Source organism: Schistocerca serialis, chromosome 7 (assembly GCF_023864345.2).
Source record: "Schistocerca serialis cubense isolate TAMUIC-IGC-003099 chromosome 7, iqSchSeri2.2, whole genome shotgun sequence".
Lineage (NCBI taxonomy): Eukaryota > Metazoa > Arthropoda > Insecta > Orthoptera > Acrididae > Schistocerca > Schistocerca serialis.
Window position 1 is genome coordinate 240203432 of NC_064644.1, and position 15035 is coordinate 240218466.

Below are 15035 nucleotides of genomic sequence, written 5' to 3' on the forward strand. Positions count from 1 at the left end.
GAATTCTCTATTGAAATTTGTAAACAATTTCCCTCAAACTTTGTTAATTGCTCTTTGAAGGCTTAATTGTTTATGAATCTTAACATATGACTGCGGCACTCGATCTGTTTTTAATGAGTGCTCGCTCATCCCTCTCAGTGGTTATTTACTATTTTTATTAATATTTCAGTATTCGTGCTATTAACCTATTTTGAGCTTACTACAACTTTTGCGTCTCTTGACTTGAAATGAAGATCGATCTTTCAGAATTTGCGTATTGCTTACCACAATCCACTGCCGCATCGCTCTTCACCGTAAGTTACACAGTTTTCGAGGGTCAAGTGGCCGCCAGGCGGCGGAGCCCACCCTACCGACCGTTGCAAATCTCGCGTGGGTGCGCCACGTGCTTCCGCGAATCGCGCACCATACAGCGCGCTCGCTCCCCACAAAGCAATCCTTGCATACTAGAAATATTCATCTAGTAACGGGGGTTCGTGCCGTCACATTCTGCAGGTCTGTTGGTACACTGCCTCCATGACGCAATGCAGTTTCGTTTACGTTGGAGGAGGAAGGCGAATGGAGAATGTTAGTGTTTTAACGTACCGCCGACAACGAGGTCATAAGAGACGGAGCCCAAGCTCGGATTAGGGTTGGATAGAAAAGAAAAGCGGCCGTGCCCTTGCGAAGAAACCATCCCGGAAATTGCCTTACGCGATTTAGAGAAATCACGGTAAACCTAAATCACGACAACGGGACGCAGGCGTACACTGTCGTCCTTTCAAATGGGAGTCCAGTGTGCTAAAACCACTCCGCTACCTAGCTCACTCGCTTATCTCGGAGATCCTTCAATTCGAGCGAGTGGAAATAAGCAGAAAATATTGTGCCACCATACGTTTAGAAACAAAATAAACTGTTTATGGAAACTCGTTAAATCTCAGTACATATAACAAATCTCCTGATAGATTCACTGATTCATCACCGTCCTACCCAAACAGCTAGGGACAAGAACTTCACACATGGAGAGGGTGTTGATCTTATACTGTAGGCTTTGTTTAAGCAGAGATGTTTCTATATTACACCAGTGAGACGATGAAACAAGGGTTGAAGGGTTTTTTGAACATATGTCGCTATTAAGGCAATTTTGAAGCTAGAACAACCAAATAAAAAGAAAATTCGCATTTCAGAATCAAAGCGAATAGGGGGTGAAAGTGTTTTTGAAAACAAATCACTGTTAAAGAACTGCAACCGCCTTTTGAAAGATCGATTTACAAAAATTTGTATGTGACTTCTTGCTTGGAAACTAAGGAAAGTACATGTTGCACTGTTTTTGGAAATTCATCCCCTGATAGCTGAAATAGGGGATCGAAAGCTTTATGAAAGTATTTCATTATGAAAGCATTTTTAAAAATAACTCTTTGGAAAGCTATGTTCGGCTGCTCTGTTAAAAATAAAGTAAAAGAGTAGTGCTTCAGTTTTTGTTAAATTCAACCTCTGAGGCATGAAATGCGGGATGGAAGTTTATGAAAATATTTCGTTACATCAAAACATTTTTAAAGCTAGATGCATGAAAACAGGTATTTGATTTCTCGGTTACAAAAGCATATCTGTTAGGAAATGAAAGTTTCTATGGAAATATCATCACAATAACTCTAAAGGCAGGATTAACAAAAACCTCTAACTACCACTAAAGCTTTTTGATCAGAAGATGATTCCATGTGAGAAGTTGAGTCCATATAGAAAAGCCTCTGTCTCTGTGGCCTTAATTAGCGTGAAATGTAATTTGTGACTCAAATAAAGCTATTTAACAATCACCATGACAAATATGCATGATGAGAATTTCATGGGACAAGCAATGGCTCTTTAATAAATTAATTTTTCAATGGGCCTCATACATATATAAAGATATATTTTTGCATTAATTAGTACGCAAACGCGGTCGGAGCAGCGGGATCGAAGCTAGTATTCTGTAAGTATAATACGCTCATTTGTGATAACGTAGGGGATACCAGAGGAAGCGGAAGAAGGTGAGGGAAGAATTGGTCTCGGGAAGTGTTGGTGTACCGCTGAAAATATTCCACACGCAACGAGAAAGAATTTCTTGCCTTCGCAACCAATAGAGACTTCCTTGCCTACTTCTACATCTACATCTACATCTACATTTATACTCCACAAGCCAACCAACGGTGTGTGGCGGAGGGCACTTTACGTGCCACTGTAATTACCTCTCTTTTCTGTTCCAGTCGTGTACGGTTCGCGGGAAGGATGACTGTCTGAAAGCCTCCGTGTGCACTCGAATCTCTCTAATTTTACATTCATGATCTCCTCGGGAGGTATAAGTAGGGGGAAGGAATATCTTCGATACCTCATCCAGAAACGCACCCTCTCGAAACTGGCGAGCAAGCTACCCCACGATGCAGAGCGCCTCTCTTGCAGAGTCTGGCACTTGAGTTTGCTAAACATCTCCGTAACGCTATCACGGTTACGAAATAACCCTGTGACGAAACGCGCCACTCTTCTTTGGATCTTCTCCATCTCCTCCGTCAACCCGATCTGGTACGGATCCCACACTGATGAGCAATACTCAAGTATAGGTCGAACGAGTGTTTTGTAAGCCACCTCCTTTGTTGATGGACTACATTTTCTAAAGACTCTCCCTATCAATCTCAACCTGGTACCCGCCTTACCAACAATTAATTTTATATGATCATTCCACTTCAAATCGTTCCGCACGCATACTCCCAGATATTTTACAGAAGTAACTGCTACCAGTATTTTTTCCGCTATCATATAATTATACAATAAAGGATCCTTCTTTCTATGTATTCGCAATACATTACATTTCATGCAGAAGTGGTTCGTTTACTGTACATATGATGACTGGCTTTCCCATTAACTGTGATACGCAAGGGATATAAAATCTCTTTCCTCCCGCAGTCAGTAGGAGAAATCAGACTTGTAAGGGAAAAAAGGAATTTATTAGTACCTTAATTGAATCGAATTAGCTGTGGGAAACTGATACCTTCGAATTTAGACAAAATAATGAGTCTTAGTAAATACAAATTATAAAGAAAACACAGAAATAATAAACTGCGTTTATAAAGCTAAGCAACCCAACGAGCAACTAAATGAAGGCCTAGCCTAACCAGAATCTTATGTGATGGAGTATTTTGCAAAGGAAACCTATGACTAGTTGGCTCACATGTGCGCCTAAGTTGTCCACATTTGGCGCAGCTATGCAAGAAATTCTAGGCCGGCTGAGAACGGCTGAGCAGCTGAAAAAGCGATGACGGGGCGCTGGTGGCGGCTTGTCAGTAACTTCTCATGAGACAAGTGCACCCAACTCACCAAACTGCCAAGACGGTGCCCCATAGTGCCGAAAACAGTCTGTCTGCTGCAGCCCATGCGTTGGACCGCTGGAAAACGTGCTATGCCTCCGCCTAACGGCCAACATTGACAAACTTTTTCTCTCATAAACTTTCCCGCAAGAATTAGCAACAGAACATTTCAATTAAAATATATATAAACAATGACAAACTCAGTTGGAGTTAAAGGCCAGTCAGGAAAGAGTTCTTGATGTCAGATCATTTCTTCTACCGAAATGGTGTGAAATTGGACACTTAATTGAATATGCATACATGATTAATGTCAAATTATTGTATTGCTGGGTATAGAACTCATTTCTGAGCCACTGACATCTCTAATACTGGGTAATAAGAGATCTCGTTCTTTTCTTCGGTGTTGTTGGTAAGGATATCACTGTTCTTCTCAAATTATGCTGGATTATTTTTGCCAAATCTCACTAGCGAATATGTTTATTGTGCCGGTGCAGTCAGATTTGCTAAATCCTTGAAGAGGTAACAACATGACGACCCCACGGAAAACCGCGTGTCATCATTTTACTTCTCCTTTTGCTTTTCTTGTAATCAATATTTTCTAAGTGGAGAGTTACCACAGAAAATTACTGCATAAGTCTTTATTTAGTATAAATGTGGAAAATACGTCATAAACTTGATTTGATTGTTTCCAACACTGGTAATTTTATGAAGGGTAAAAGTAGCTGAATTTAATTGTACAAGAAGCTTTGTCACGTGCTTCTTTGATTTTAAATTTTCATAAACATGTACATCCAAAATTTTGGAGCATTCCACCATATTTACGGTCTTTTCCTCACATACTACATCAGTTGTTGGTATGACTCTATTTATTATACAGAAATGAATATATAGAGTTTTCTCAAACTTCAGAGAAAGACCATTTTCAAAGAATCACTTGATATATCTTTGAAAAAATCATTAACGACTTCTTCTGCTAGCTTCTGTCTAATGCGATTTATTACAGTACCAGTATCGTTTGCGAAAGGTACCAATTCTGCTTGTCGAATGTTGAGTCTATCAGCCACATGTATGTGAAATACTAGTGGACAAACAATTGAACTTTTTGGGATTCCCTTTGCGAGTTCTTTTCCCTTCCAACGTTGTTTGAATTATTTAGCGCAGTTCTTTGCATATGTTTGTTAAGTACGATGGCGAAAAGTACCATCTGGCGATATTTTACTATTTACAAGCTGTGAAATAATGTGTCAATATACAACTATTACGTCGAATTGGCTGATACAGTACGTTACTCAAAAGATAAGCTATTTTCAAATAAAACTTTCACATTAAGGCAGTCGCCACATGCCACAAATTCATTTTTGACTTGGTAATCTTCTATTAATTTGACCATTGAAGCTATATCGTTTTAAAGAGGTGAAAGCATTTGCTACCTCTTACATCCATTTTGGATACATCTAGAACTGTTAAAACTCCAACGAATACCTGCTACTATGCATTTAGGAATGTTATTGTATGGCGTCACTTGCGGTAAGCCTGACTGTACTTCGGTACACACGATTAGTCTCGACTGTAATCGTCTGTAAACATTTGTCGTTGCTTATTAAATGTGCCTATTCACATCCGAAACAAACAAACATAGACACGCACAAACACACACACACACACACACACACACACACACACACTCGTATACATATTGACTGTTATTGTGTGCACTACACTACGTAGCTTATGAGGAACAGAAGCTCGATGCCTAACGTCAATGTAGATTACCCGAGATGGCAAGTAAGTAAGTGCTATAGTTTAGTTGTCCGTTAATGCAGTAGTCATTTTAATTTATCTCTAAATTCTTGCAGAATTTAGCTCGAGACCTACGTCTCCAATGCCTACGTCCCCGAAGACATTATTCACGTACTTTATCACACCGAGGTATACTCGTGAAACTGCACTGCTAGCTACGATACCAGTATTATAATGTTCTAAGAATGACTATATTGTTATGGTGTCAATCTAGAGCAAAGTTTTGACTAACGAAAACTGTGGTGTGTTAGAAGCTGGGAAATAACTCTACTGATACAACCTCGTTAGTCAATACAGTTGTGTAATGTCCTGTGGCATCATGTACAGAAAGCGTAATCTTGCCGATACGCGGTAAGTACAACTTCAAGAAACTCAAGAATTATGTGTAACAGCTTCCCGTTCTGTAAATTTAGGCAAATTTTTTAATAGTGGAGTAAACATATAACCTTCCTCCCCGTATGACTATTTGACAAATAGACGACCCATGTGCCTAACAGAGATAACTTTCGGGATGCAAAAACATTATTTTCCATCTAATGAAGACAGCACGGCCATTGAATCGTGTAGTGGTGATCAAATTTTAAAAAAAGCTACTGAGGCAACAAATCATGAACTGTTTTGTGACATATGTGACGTATATGTGCCTCCTCATTATTTCATATTCCTGTTATCATCGTATTGACACGCAAACAGTTCAATTCCCCTTCTTTCTTTGTTGTTGTTTCCTATTTTTTCCGTACTCCGTCATTTTCTCCCAACGTTGTCTTTTCACTTCTTCTGTCCACGATGCTCCCGATATTTTATTTCTTCTGACATGCAAGCTATCTGAATTTTGTATTTTATTCGTAAAAATGTTGTCTCTGTTATTTCCGATTCTTTGAGGTTTATTTCTAGATCACGTTTCTGTATTCCATGGTATTGTCGGCCTGTTCTGTTTCATTCGTTAGAAGTGTCTAAGGAAGATTAATCTTCGCTTTGCCATTACTTCTGATATTTACTAAATATTTTCGAGGGATTCCTCTTTGCTTTACATTTTCAAATCATTTGTTTTTAGCATTGCACACATTATTGCCGGAATTATTGTTTAACTTTGCGATACTTTTGCTTCAATTTCCAGATCCTTACTATTCTTCTTAAAGACATTAAATAGTAAAGGTGATAAGCTAACGCCTGGTTTAATACCAATATTTGTTTCACTTGGATGAGTTTTTCCTCCCGCCAGTTTAGATTAAGAAATCGTATATGACAGAGTTTATGAATTACGTTCGCCAATTTTGAAGATTGTAAAATGGTAACCAGTACGTAAAGGGAGGAGAAAAATCTACTGGTAAGGGGGGACTCGAAATCGGTTGTAGGGGAAGGAGTAGAAGAAAAGGTTACAGAAGAATATGGGCTTGGAACAAGGAATGAGAGAGGAGAAAGGTTAATTGAGTTCTGTAGTAAATTTCAGCTAGTTATAGAGATTACTCTCTTCAAGAATCACAAGAGGAGGAAGTATACTTGGAAAAGACTGGGTGACATGGGAAGATTTCAATTACATTAGAACATGGTTATGCCAAGGTTCCGAAATCAGTTACCGGATTTTAAGGCATACCCAAGAGCAGATACAAACCGAGATCATAATGTAGTAGTGATGAAGAGTAGGCTAAAGTGCAAGAGGTTAGCCAGGAAGAATCAATATGCAAAGAAGAGGGATGCAAAAGTACTAAGGGATGACGAGATACGCTTGAAATTATCTATGGCTATGGATACAGGAATACGAAATACCTCAGTAGGCAGTACAGTTGAAGAGGAATGAAAAGTCTCAAAAGGGCAATGACAAAAGACGGAAAGAAAAACGTAAGTACAGAGAACGTAATTTTAGTTGATAGATGAAACAAGAAAGTACAAAAATGTTCAGGGAAATTCAGATATATAGAAATACAGGTCGCTATGGAATGAAAAAGAAACAGGAAGTGCAGGGAAACTAAGACGAAATGGCTGCATGAAAAATGCGAATAAATCGAAAAAGAAATGATTGTTGCAAGGACTGACGCAGCGTACAGGAAAGCCGGAAAGTGAAAACTACCTTCGCTGACATTAAAAGTAAGGGTTACCAAACCTTTGGCGATCTTAAAAGCAAGGTTTATGATAAGAATGCAACGGGAATTCCGCTGTTAAATACAGAGGAGAGAGCGGATAGGTGAAAGAGTACATTGAAAGTGTCTACGAGGGGGAAAATTTGTCTTATGTCATAGTAGAAAAACAGGAGCCGACTTAGAAGAGATAGGGGATCGAGTATCAGAATCAGAATTTAAGGGAGCTTTGGAGCGCTTAAGATCTTATAAGGCAAAAGGGACAGATAACATTCCATCAGAATTTCTAAATTCATTGCGGGAAGTGGCAACAAAACGACTTTTCACGTTGCTGAGTAGAATGTATGAATATGGCGACATACGATCTGGCTATCGAAAAAAACATCACCCACACAATTCCGAGGACTGCAAGAGCTGACAAGCGCGAGAATTATTGCACGATCAGCTTACCAGCTCAGGAACCGAAGTTGCTGACAAGAATAATATACAGAAGAATGGAAATGAAAGTTGAAGATTTGCTAGATGACTATTAGTTTGGCTTTAGGAGAGGTAACGGCAACAGAGAAGCAATTCTAACACTGAGGATGACAGTGGAAGCTAGACTAAAGGAAAAGCAAGAATCGCTCATAGGATTTGTCGACCTGGAAAATGCGTTCGACAATGTAAAATGGAGCAAGATGGTCGAAATTCTGAGAAAAATTGGTGTAAACCATAGATAGAGACGGGTAACATACAATATGTCCAAAGGCCAAGCGGGAGTAATAGGAGTGGGCGATCAAGAACGAAGCGCTAAGATTAAAACTGATGTAAGACAGGGATAAGGTCTTTCCTCTTACTGTTCAACTTATACATCGAAGAAGCAATGATGGAAATAAAGTTTCAGGAGTGGATTTAAAATTCAAGGTGAAAGGATATCAATGATACGATTCGCTGATGACATTGTTGTCCTGAGTGACAGTGAAGAAGTATTACATGACATGCTGCATGAAATGAACAATCTACTGAGTACAGAATACGGACTGAGCGAAAATCGAAGTAAGGGGAAAGTAATGAGAAGTAGCAGAAATGAGAACAGAGAAAAAGTAAAGATCAGGACTGATGGTCACGAAGTGGATGAAGTAATTTTGCTACCTAGCCAGAAAAATAACCAGTGACACACGCAGCAAGGACGACATCAAAAGTAGACTAGCATTCCTGCCCAGGAAAAGTCCACTAGTGTCTAACATACGCCTTAATTTCAGGAAGACATTTCTGGGAGAGTACGTCTGGAGTACAGCATTGCGTGGTATTGAAACGTGGACGTTGGGAAAACCGGAACGAAAGAGAATCGAAGCATTTGGGATGTAGTGCTACCGGTGAATGTTGAAAATTGGGCGGACTGTGGAGGTCTGTGTAGAATCGGAGAGGAACATAGAAGTACGGCCTTCTCATTTTCCTGAAATGAAGCATTTCCGTATGAAGCAAAGGAAAGTCTATTCGACTATACGAATCTCCTAATTTTTCAGGTCCGATGCGTAGCAAAGACTTGCACTTCGTGTGCTTGACGTTTCCATGTTAGTTTTGTATCAGTCCAAATAAATCGAAATTTTTCATTCGAGGAATCGTATTCTTGAAACATTCAGCTTCTGCCGTCTTTGCGACGGATTCTGTGCATCTGTAATACAGTGTAATTTCCGATAGGAGCCCTAACACATTATCAAACGACGTCTGTAGCCAAGGTCGTCAGATTTAATTTGGCAGTTGACCTATTCAGAGAACTGAACGATCTCTGTTTGGAACATAAATATATTAAGTAAGCACTGAAGAAGTATTTTGTAGGTTTTTTTTTACTTTTAATTTTATGAATATCTTCAATGCAATTTTAGAAGTATTGTGAAAACAATAAAATCTAAGTTTCTGATTGCAATAACTTCTTGGCCACGTATTTCACAAACCAACCTATGTAACAAACACAGTGAGGGTAGAAAAAGATAAATATTTATAAGGCTCTAACTATCAGCATTTAAATGTGGTCATCATCAAATAAATCAAAATTTTATGCATTTTTTTCTACACAAACAGGACAACTTACTAAAAACGCATAATGTACCGCGCTAACTGTCGCCATCGATGGGAATGAGATCACACTTATATAGATATGGTGAAATTAAAGTAGGTGTCATTATTTGATCTAAGTCTTTGTGTCACATGCATAACACACAGTCTCTGGCAGACACAAAATATTCATCCGTTTGAAATACTGTCTACGAACAAGAAACATTAACTGTGTATAGCAGATGCTTTACTAAGAAAACTCAGGGACTGCAACGAAATTTTTACTTGTAGAATATTGTACTTGCCTTTTACGAAGTACATTCCAGTTCTTTCTTTTTGTTGAACTTGAAATATTTTGTATTTACAAGTACTTTTATTTAGCGTTTCTGATGCTAATCGGAACAAAACCAGTCATAACCGAAAATTCTGAAATTAAATGTTTCTCCCATATTCAGACATCGCTTTACACTGCGACAAAAAATCCAGAAACTCAGTCGTGCAACGTAAAGCTGGAGAAACTGTCTGGAAATTGTGCAGAGGACTGGCAAAGGTGTATGATTCAGTTGAAATACTTTCTATTTCTTGCACTGCGTACTCGAAGTCTAGCCGCGCATACTAGACCTAGTAACCTTACCTGCCCTTAACTGCGATGAAGTTGTTAATACACTTCACTTTCATACGTTAAACATGCGTAAAACGTGAAGAGGATTTGCATTAACACGACAACACCATAAAATAAATAACAAGCTTTTGTAGTAAAATCTTATATACTGACGAGGCCTTATGTCGTCCACTCTGGTGGAGTACACTAGTTACAGCAATTAGGCAAAACTACAAGTGATACTCTCCAGCATTCGCAGAGCATACGCGACCGAAAATTAATTCGAATTACCAAGAAACTTCAGCTCTTACTGAAATAGCTAATCGCGTATAACAGTACTGTAACCGTGCTGTCCTGCCACGCAGAACTGTCAAACGAAGCGAAAGATCAGTTTAGGGACTGATGGCAATCGAGTATGCCATACCACGTTCTTCAAGACACAAAATTATCCAACGCCATAGTCGCGACCATGTCATCAGCGACGATTTATCAAAACACTGAGACAGTGTAGAACTGGATAATCAACACCGTCCAGTTACCAGCTGTAGGGTGACTGAAGTCATATTATGTGCCGTAAATCTTGCTCGGTATTGCGGTGGCTGTGCTGTTAAGAAGAATGCAATATTCCTTCGAACATTCATACAAGACGACGTTTGAACGACGACATATGGAGGTTTCGGTCTGACCCTGAGTCGCGAAAGAATAGCCAAAACGGTTAAGGTGACAGTTCACTTAAAGTGGGAAATCCGGGTTCGAGTCCTGACGTCATTTCCTTATACGGATGGTGGTGGGTTCTATTCGCAACTGCAAATACATGTAATACGTAAGCTTTCTTCAATCAAATGCTGTAAATATTTTCACCATCAAAATATACTTTTACAACACAAAGGCATTCTGTATTCCACTGTACATATACAAACTCTTGTTGACATAAAATGAATAAGTGTATAGCCTATTACGCAACTAAGATGGGACTGACATTTGAAGTATTCTGAATCGCCAAAGAAACTAGTATAGGTTGGTTGGTTGGGGGTTGAGACCAAACAGCGAGGTCATCAGTCTCATCGGATTAGGGAAGGACGGGGAAGGAAGTCGGCCGTGCCCTTTCAGAGGAACCATCCTGGCATTTGCCTGGAGCGATTTAGGGAAATCACGGAAAACCTAAATCAGGATGACCGGACGCGGGATTGAACCGTCGTCCTCCCGAATGCGAGTCCAGTGTGCTAACCACTGCGCCACCTCGCTCGGTAACTAGTATAGGCATGCGTATTCAAATACAGGGATTTGTAAACTGGTAGAATACCGCGCTGTGGTCGGGTACGCAGTTATTAGATCGGTTACTGCTGCTACAATGGCAGATTATCAAGATTTAATGTAGTTTGAACGTGGTGTTACAGTCGGCGCACGAGCGATGGGGCACAGTATCTCCGAGGCAGCGATGAAGTGGGGACTTCCGCGTACTACAGTTTCACCAGTGTAACGTGAATATCAGGAATCCGGTAAAACATCAAAACTCCGACATCGTTGCGGCCATTAAAAGATCCTGCATGCACGGGACCAACGACGAATGGAGAGAATCGTTCAACGTGTCAAAAGTGCAACCATTCCGCAAATTGGTGCAGATTTCAATGCTGGGCCATCAACAAGTGTCAGCGCGTGAGTTATTAAACGAAACATCATCGATATGGACTTTTGGAGCCGAAAGCCCACTGATGTACTCTGGCTGACGGCCCGACAAAAAGCTCTACAACTCGCATGGGCTCGTAAACATCGACTTTTGACTGTTGGTGACTGGAGACATATTGCCTGGTCAGACGAGTCTCGTTTCAAACTACCTCGAGCGAATAGATGTGTACGGGTATGGAGATAAGCTCATGAATCCATGAACCCTGCATGTCAGCAGGGGACTGTTCAAGCTGGTGGAGGCTCTGTAATGGTATGGTGCGTGTGCAGTTGGAGTGATATGGGATCCATAATACGTCTAAATACGACTCTGACAGGCGACACGTACGTAAGAATCCTGTGTTACCATCTTCACCCATTCATGTCCATTGTGCAGTCCGACGGACTTAGGCAATTCCCGCAGGACAATGCGACAACCCCCAAGTGTCCAGTATTGCCACAGAGTGACTCCAGGAAGACTATTCTGAGTTCCGCTGTCCGCCGAAGTCCCCAGACATGAACATTATTGAGAGTATCTGGAATGCCTCACAGCATACTGTTCAGAAGAGATCTCCACCCCGTCGTCCTCTTACGGATTTATTTACAGCTGTGCAGGATTCGTGATGTCAGTTTCCTCCAGCACTAGTTCAAATATTATTAGAGTCCATGCCAGGTCGTGTTGCGGCACTTCGGCGTGCTCGCGAGGGCTCTACACGATATTAGGCAGATGTACTTGTTTCTTTGGCTCTTCAGTGTAAGTGCTGCCTCAGCCAGCATGCGATATTATTTTCCTTACGCAAGGGTCAGTCACCCCTAATTATAGCCTTATGGACTACTGCGCCACTGTTCATATTCTTACGCAAGAGCTCCAGATACTAACATAGTGACTTGCGTTTTGCGGGCACTCAGCCAATTCACCGCCAAGCCTTTCGCTGTCGCAGGCTACAACCAAATCTGTTTCCAGTGCTTGATTGTAGTTAGTATCGATCTTACATAAATGAGAGTAAAGGTATAAGCTATGTTCCAAGCCTCTTTCTGACTTATGCAACTAGCGTCGCTCCGTAATTTACGATATTGGTAGTAAATTAGATCAGCGAGGTTACGTATCACCGCTACATCTTACCCCGTCCCCTCGAGGGGTTTTGAACACCAAAGCCTGGAACACCGTTTTCTGATCGCACTTCCATTATTTTTTACATTGGAAATTCTCTACTTTTGTAATATATTTATAAGTTGGCTGTTTCGTAGCTTTTAGTTCATTACCAACTTTCTTTATGTCCTATTACCAAAGAATGTCAAGATTTATCAACAGAACAGAAACACCCAACTATCAACAAATATTTTACACTCTAAAACGCTAAACACAAAGGGAAACATAACTGTAGATCACTATTTTGCCACAGTACAGCTCCTTTAGGCCATTTAGTCTTTATTTTCATGTTCACTCTGCGCATTACCCTTTTTACTGCTATCTAACACTCAGACAGTTTCTTCACCACATTGGTTTACACATCAGTAGTGTTGTGATTTGTAGAGTCGTTTGGGAAGGGACTCTAGAGTGTCCATCTAGTCTACTTTCAGTCTTGAGGTCCTATGGAAGTAATCGGACAGTGGAGACTTTTTCTCCCCGATGCATTGACGCGGTGTTGTCCTCTGCGACCCCTGAGCCTTTCCTCACTTTCATAATAGGAGACAGGCTCACAAACATCAGTACTTGACATTATAATGGTGCCATAATGATAACATTTGCCTATCGTGACGGCAAGAGTTCTGTTTCGACCTACATTTAGGTTCATCTCTCCGACCGCTTTAGCGTGATATTTGCGCAATGCTCTTTGTCAGAGTCGAGAAAACTTCAGAAGCATGAAACTATCACTTACAAACATTTTACCAAAAATTTATCCAAATACCTACGAGTACTATACGTATTCTTTCGTAAAATATATATATATATATATATATATATATATATATATATATGTATGTATATGAGCTGCCCGGGGGAACACAATGGTAAGCGCCATCGCCGTGTATTTTGCGGTAGATGACTAATGACACCACCTGTGGGATGCAAAATGCAGTAAACTTAATAGTAGTTCCAAATACACTCAAGAGATGTCAGTGCCTAGCTTAGTGGTAAACGCCACTGTCCGTCTGTTGCAGAAACATAATGGTAAGTGACAGAGCGAATGGCGGCAAGTAAAAACATCTCTGAGATTATGGCAACAGTGAACATGTCAGAAGACGAGAAATATACTTCCAATGATACTAATATCTTCGAGAGGGATCCAGAATACATTCCTAACGATTCAGATGACTCAGAGGTATGTTATTTTGTAAATATACTGTCTTTAGCACGTTTCACGAACATAATGGTAAGTGCATGTGCATACCATAATGTTCCTGAAGTAGGTTAATTTTGAGGTTATTTTAGAATGGCTACATTTTTTTGGCTAAGTGGTGTATGAATGCGCATTTCTCATTTATGTTGTTACATGTAATAATAATAATGGTAACTAATAGTAGTTTTCGTTGTTATACAGGTTAATAGCGAATCAGATCATATTGCCCAAAACAACGAACGGTGTATCGCTCCTGCAGAAACCATTCAGGAACAGACAAAGAGGTCGTCTCGGAAAAGGTGCTGCTGTTGCCAAAATAAGAACTGGAACATGGCACTGTTTTGGAAATATCTAATTTCAACCGGTAGATTTCGTGTGATTGAACACCACTTCCCCGTGAGCGGGCACACAATGTTGCCATCCAATTGAGATTTCGCGCCAATTGAAAATTACGTTCGACAAGTACAAGATGTGTACAGTCCAGATCAGTGGTGCGAGACCATCAAGTAGTCGGCTAAGATGAATCAATTGCTTGTATATAATATGAAAAGGGAGGATTTCTATCAAATACGATACTCTAAAGAAGAGTTTGTCTTCAGAAAGAAGACAGTTGATGGTCAAGATGTCAACCTAAGGAAAGTATGTAAGTGGAAGGTGACCTCCGAATATCCATCATCTTTATTCATCAGCGAGACATTTTGTCATGACATTTGGCATGAAATAAGCTTCAGAAAACGTGCAAGGCAAGGGCCAGTTCCTATGCTTCGACTTAAATACAATGGGCCAAGGCTTATTGAAAAGAAGAAAGTCGCTGACGTCCTGTCGCTCATAAATAACATACCTCCTGTCCACCATGGATTTATCCTGTCACTAAAGCCAACAGTTTTGGATGAAAAAGACATTAGTAATGAGAGTGATGAATGATTTTGCAGTTTCAGTAAAGTGTTGAAGACTTACTGTAAAATTTAATATGTGATGTTCTATCACTGTGTTGTTAATAGCGTATGGTAATGTAAAAATGTTTGTATATTTCATTTGTTTTAGTCAGTTCTGAGTTTCATTTATGTCTGTATAGTAGAAGACCGATGTTAGAATCACTACAGAATAAAGGGACTGTTCAAAAAAAATTATTCAGATTTGCAGATCAATTGAAACTTTAGATGCGCTGTATCTCGAAACTGTGATTTTGGCGCTTACCACCTCGTTC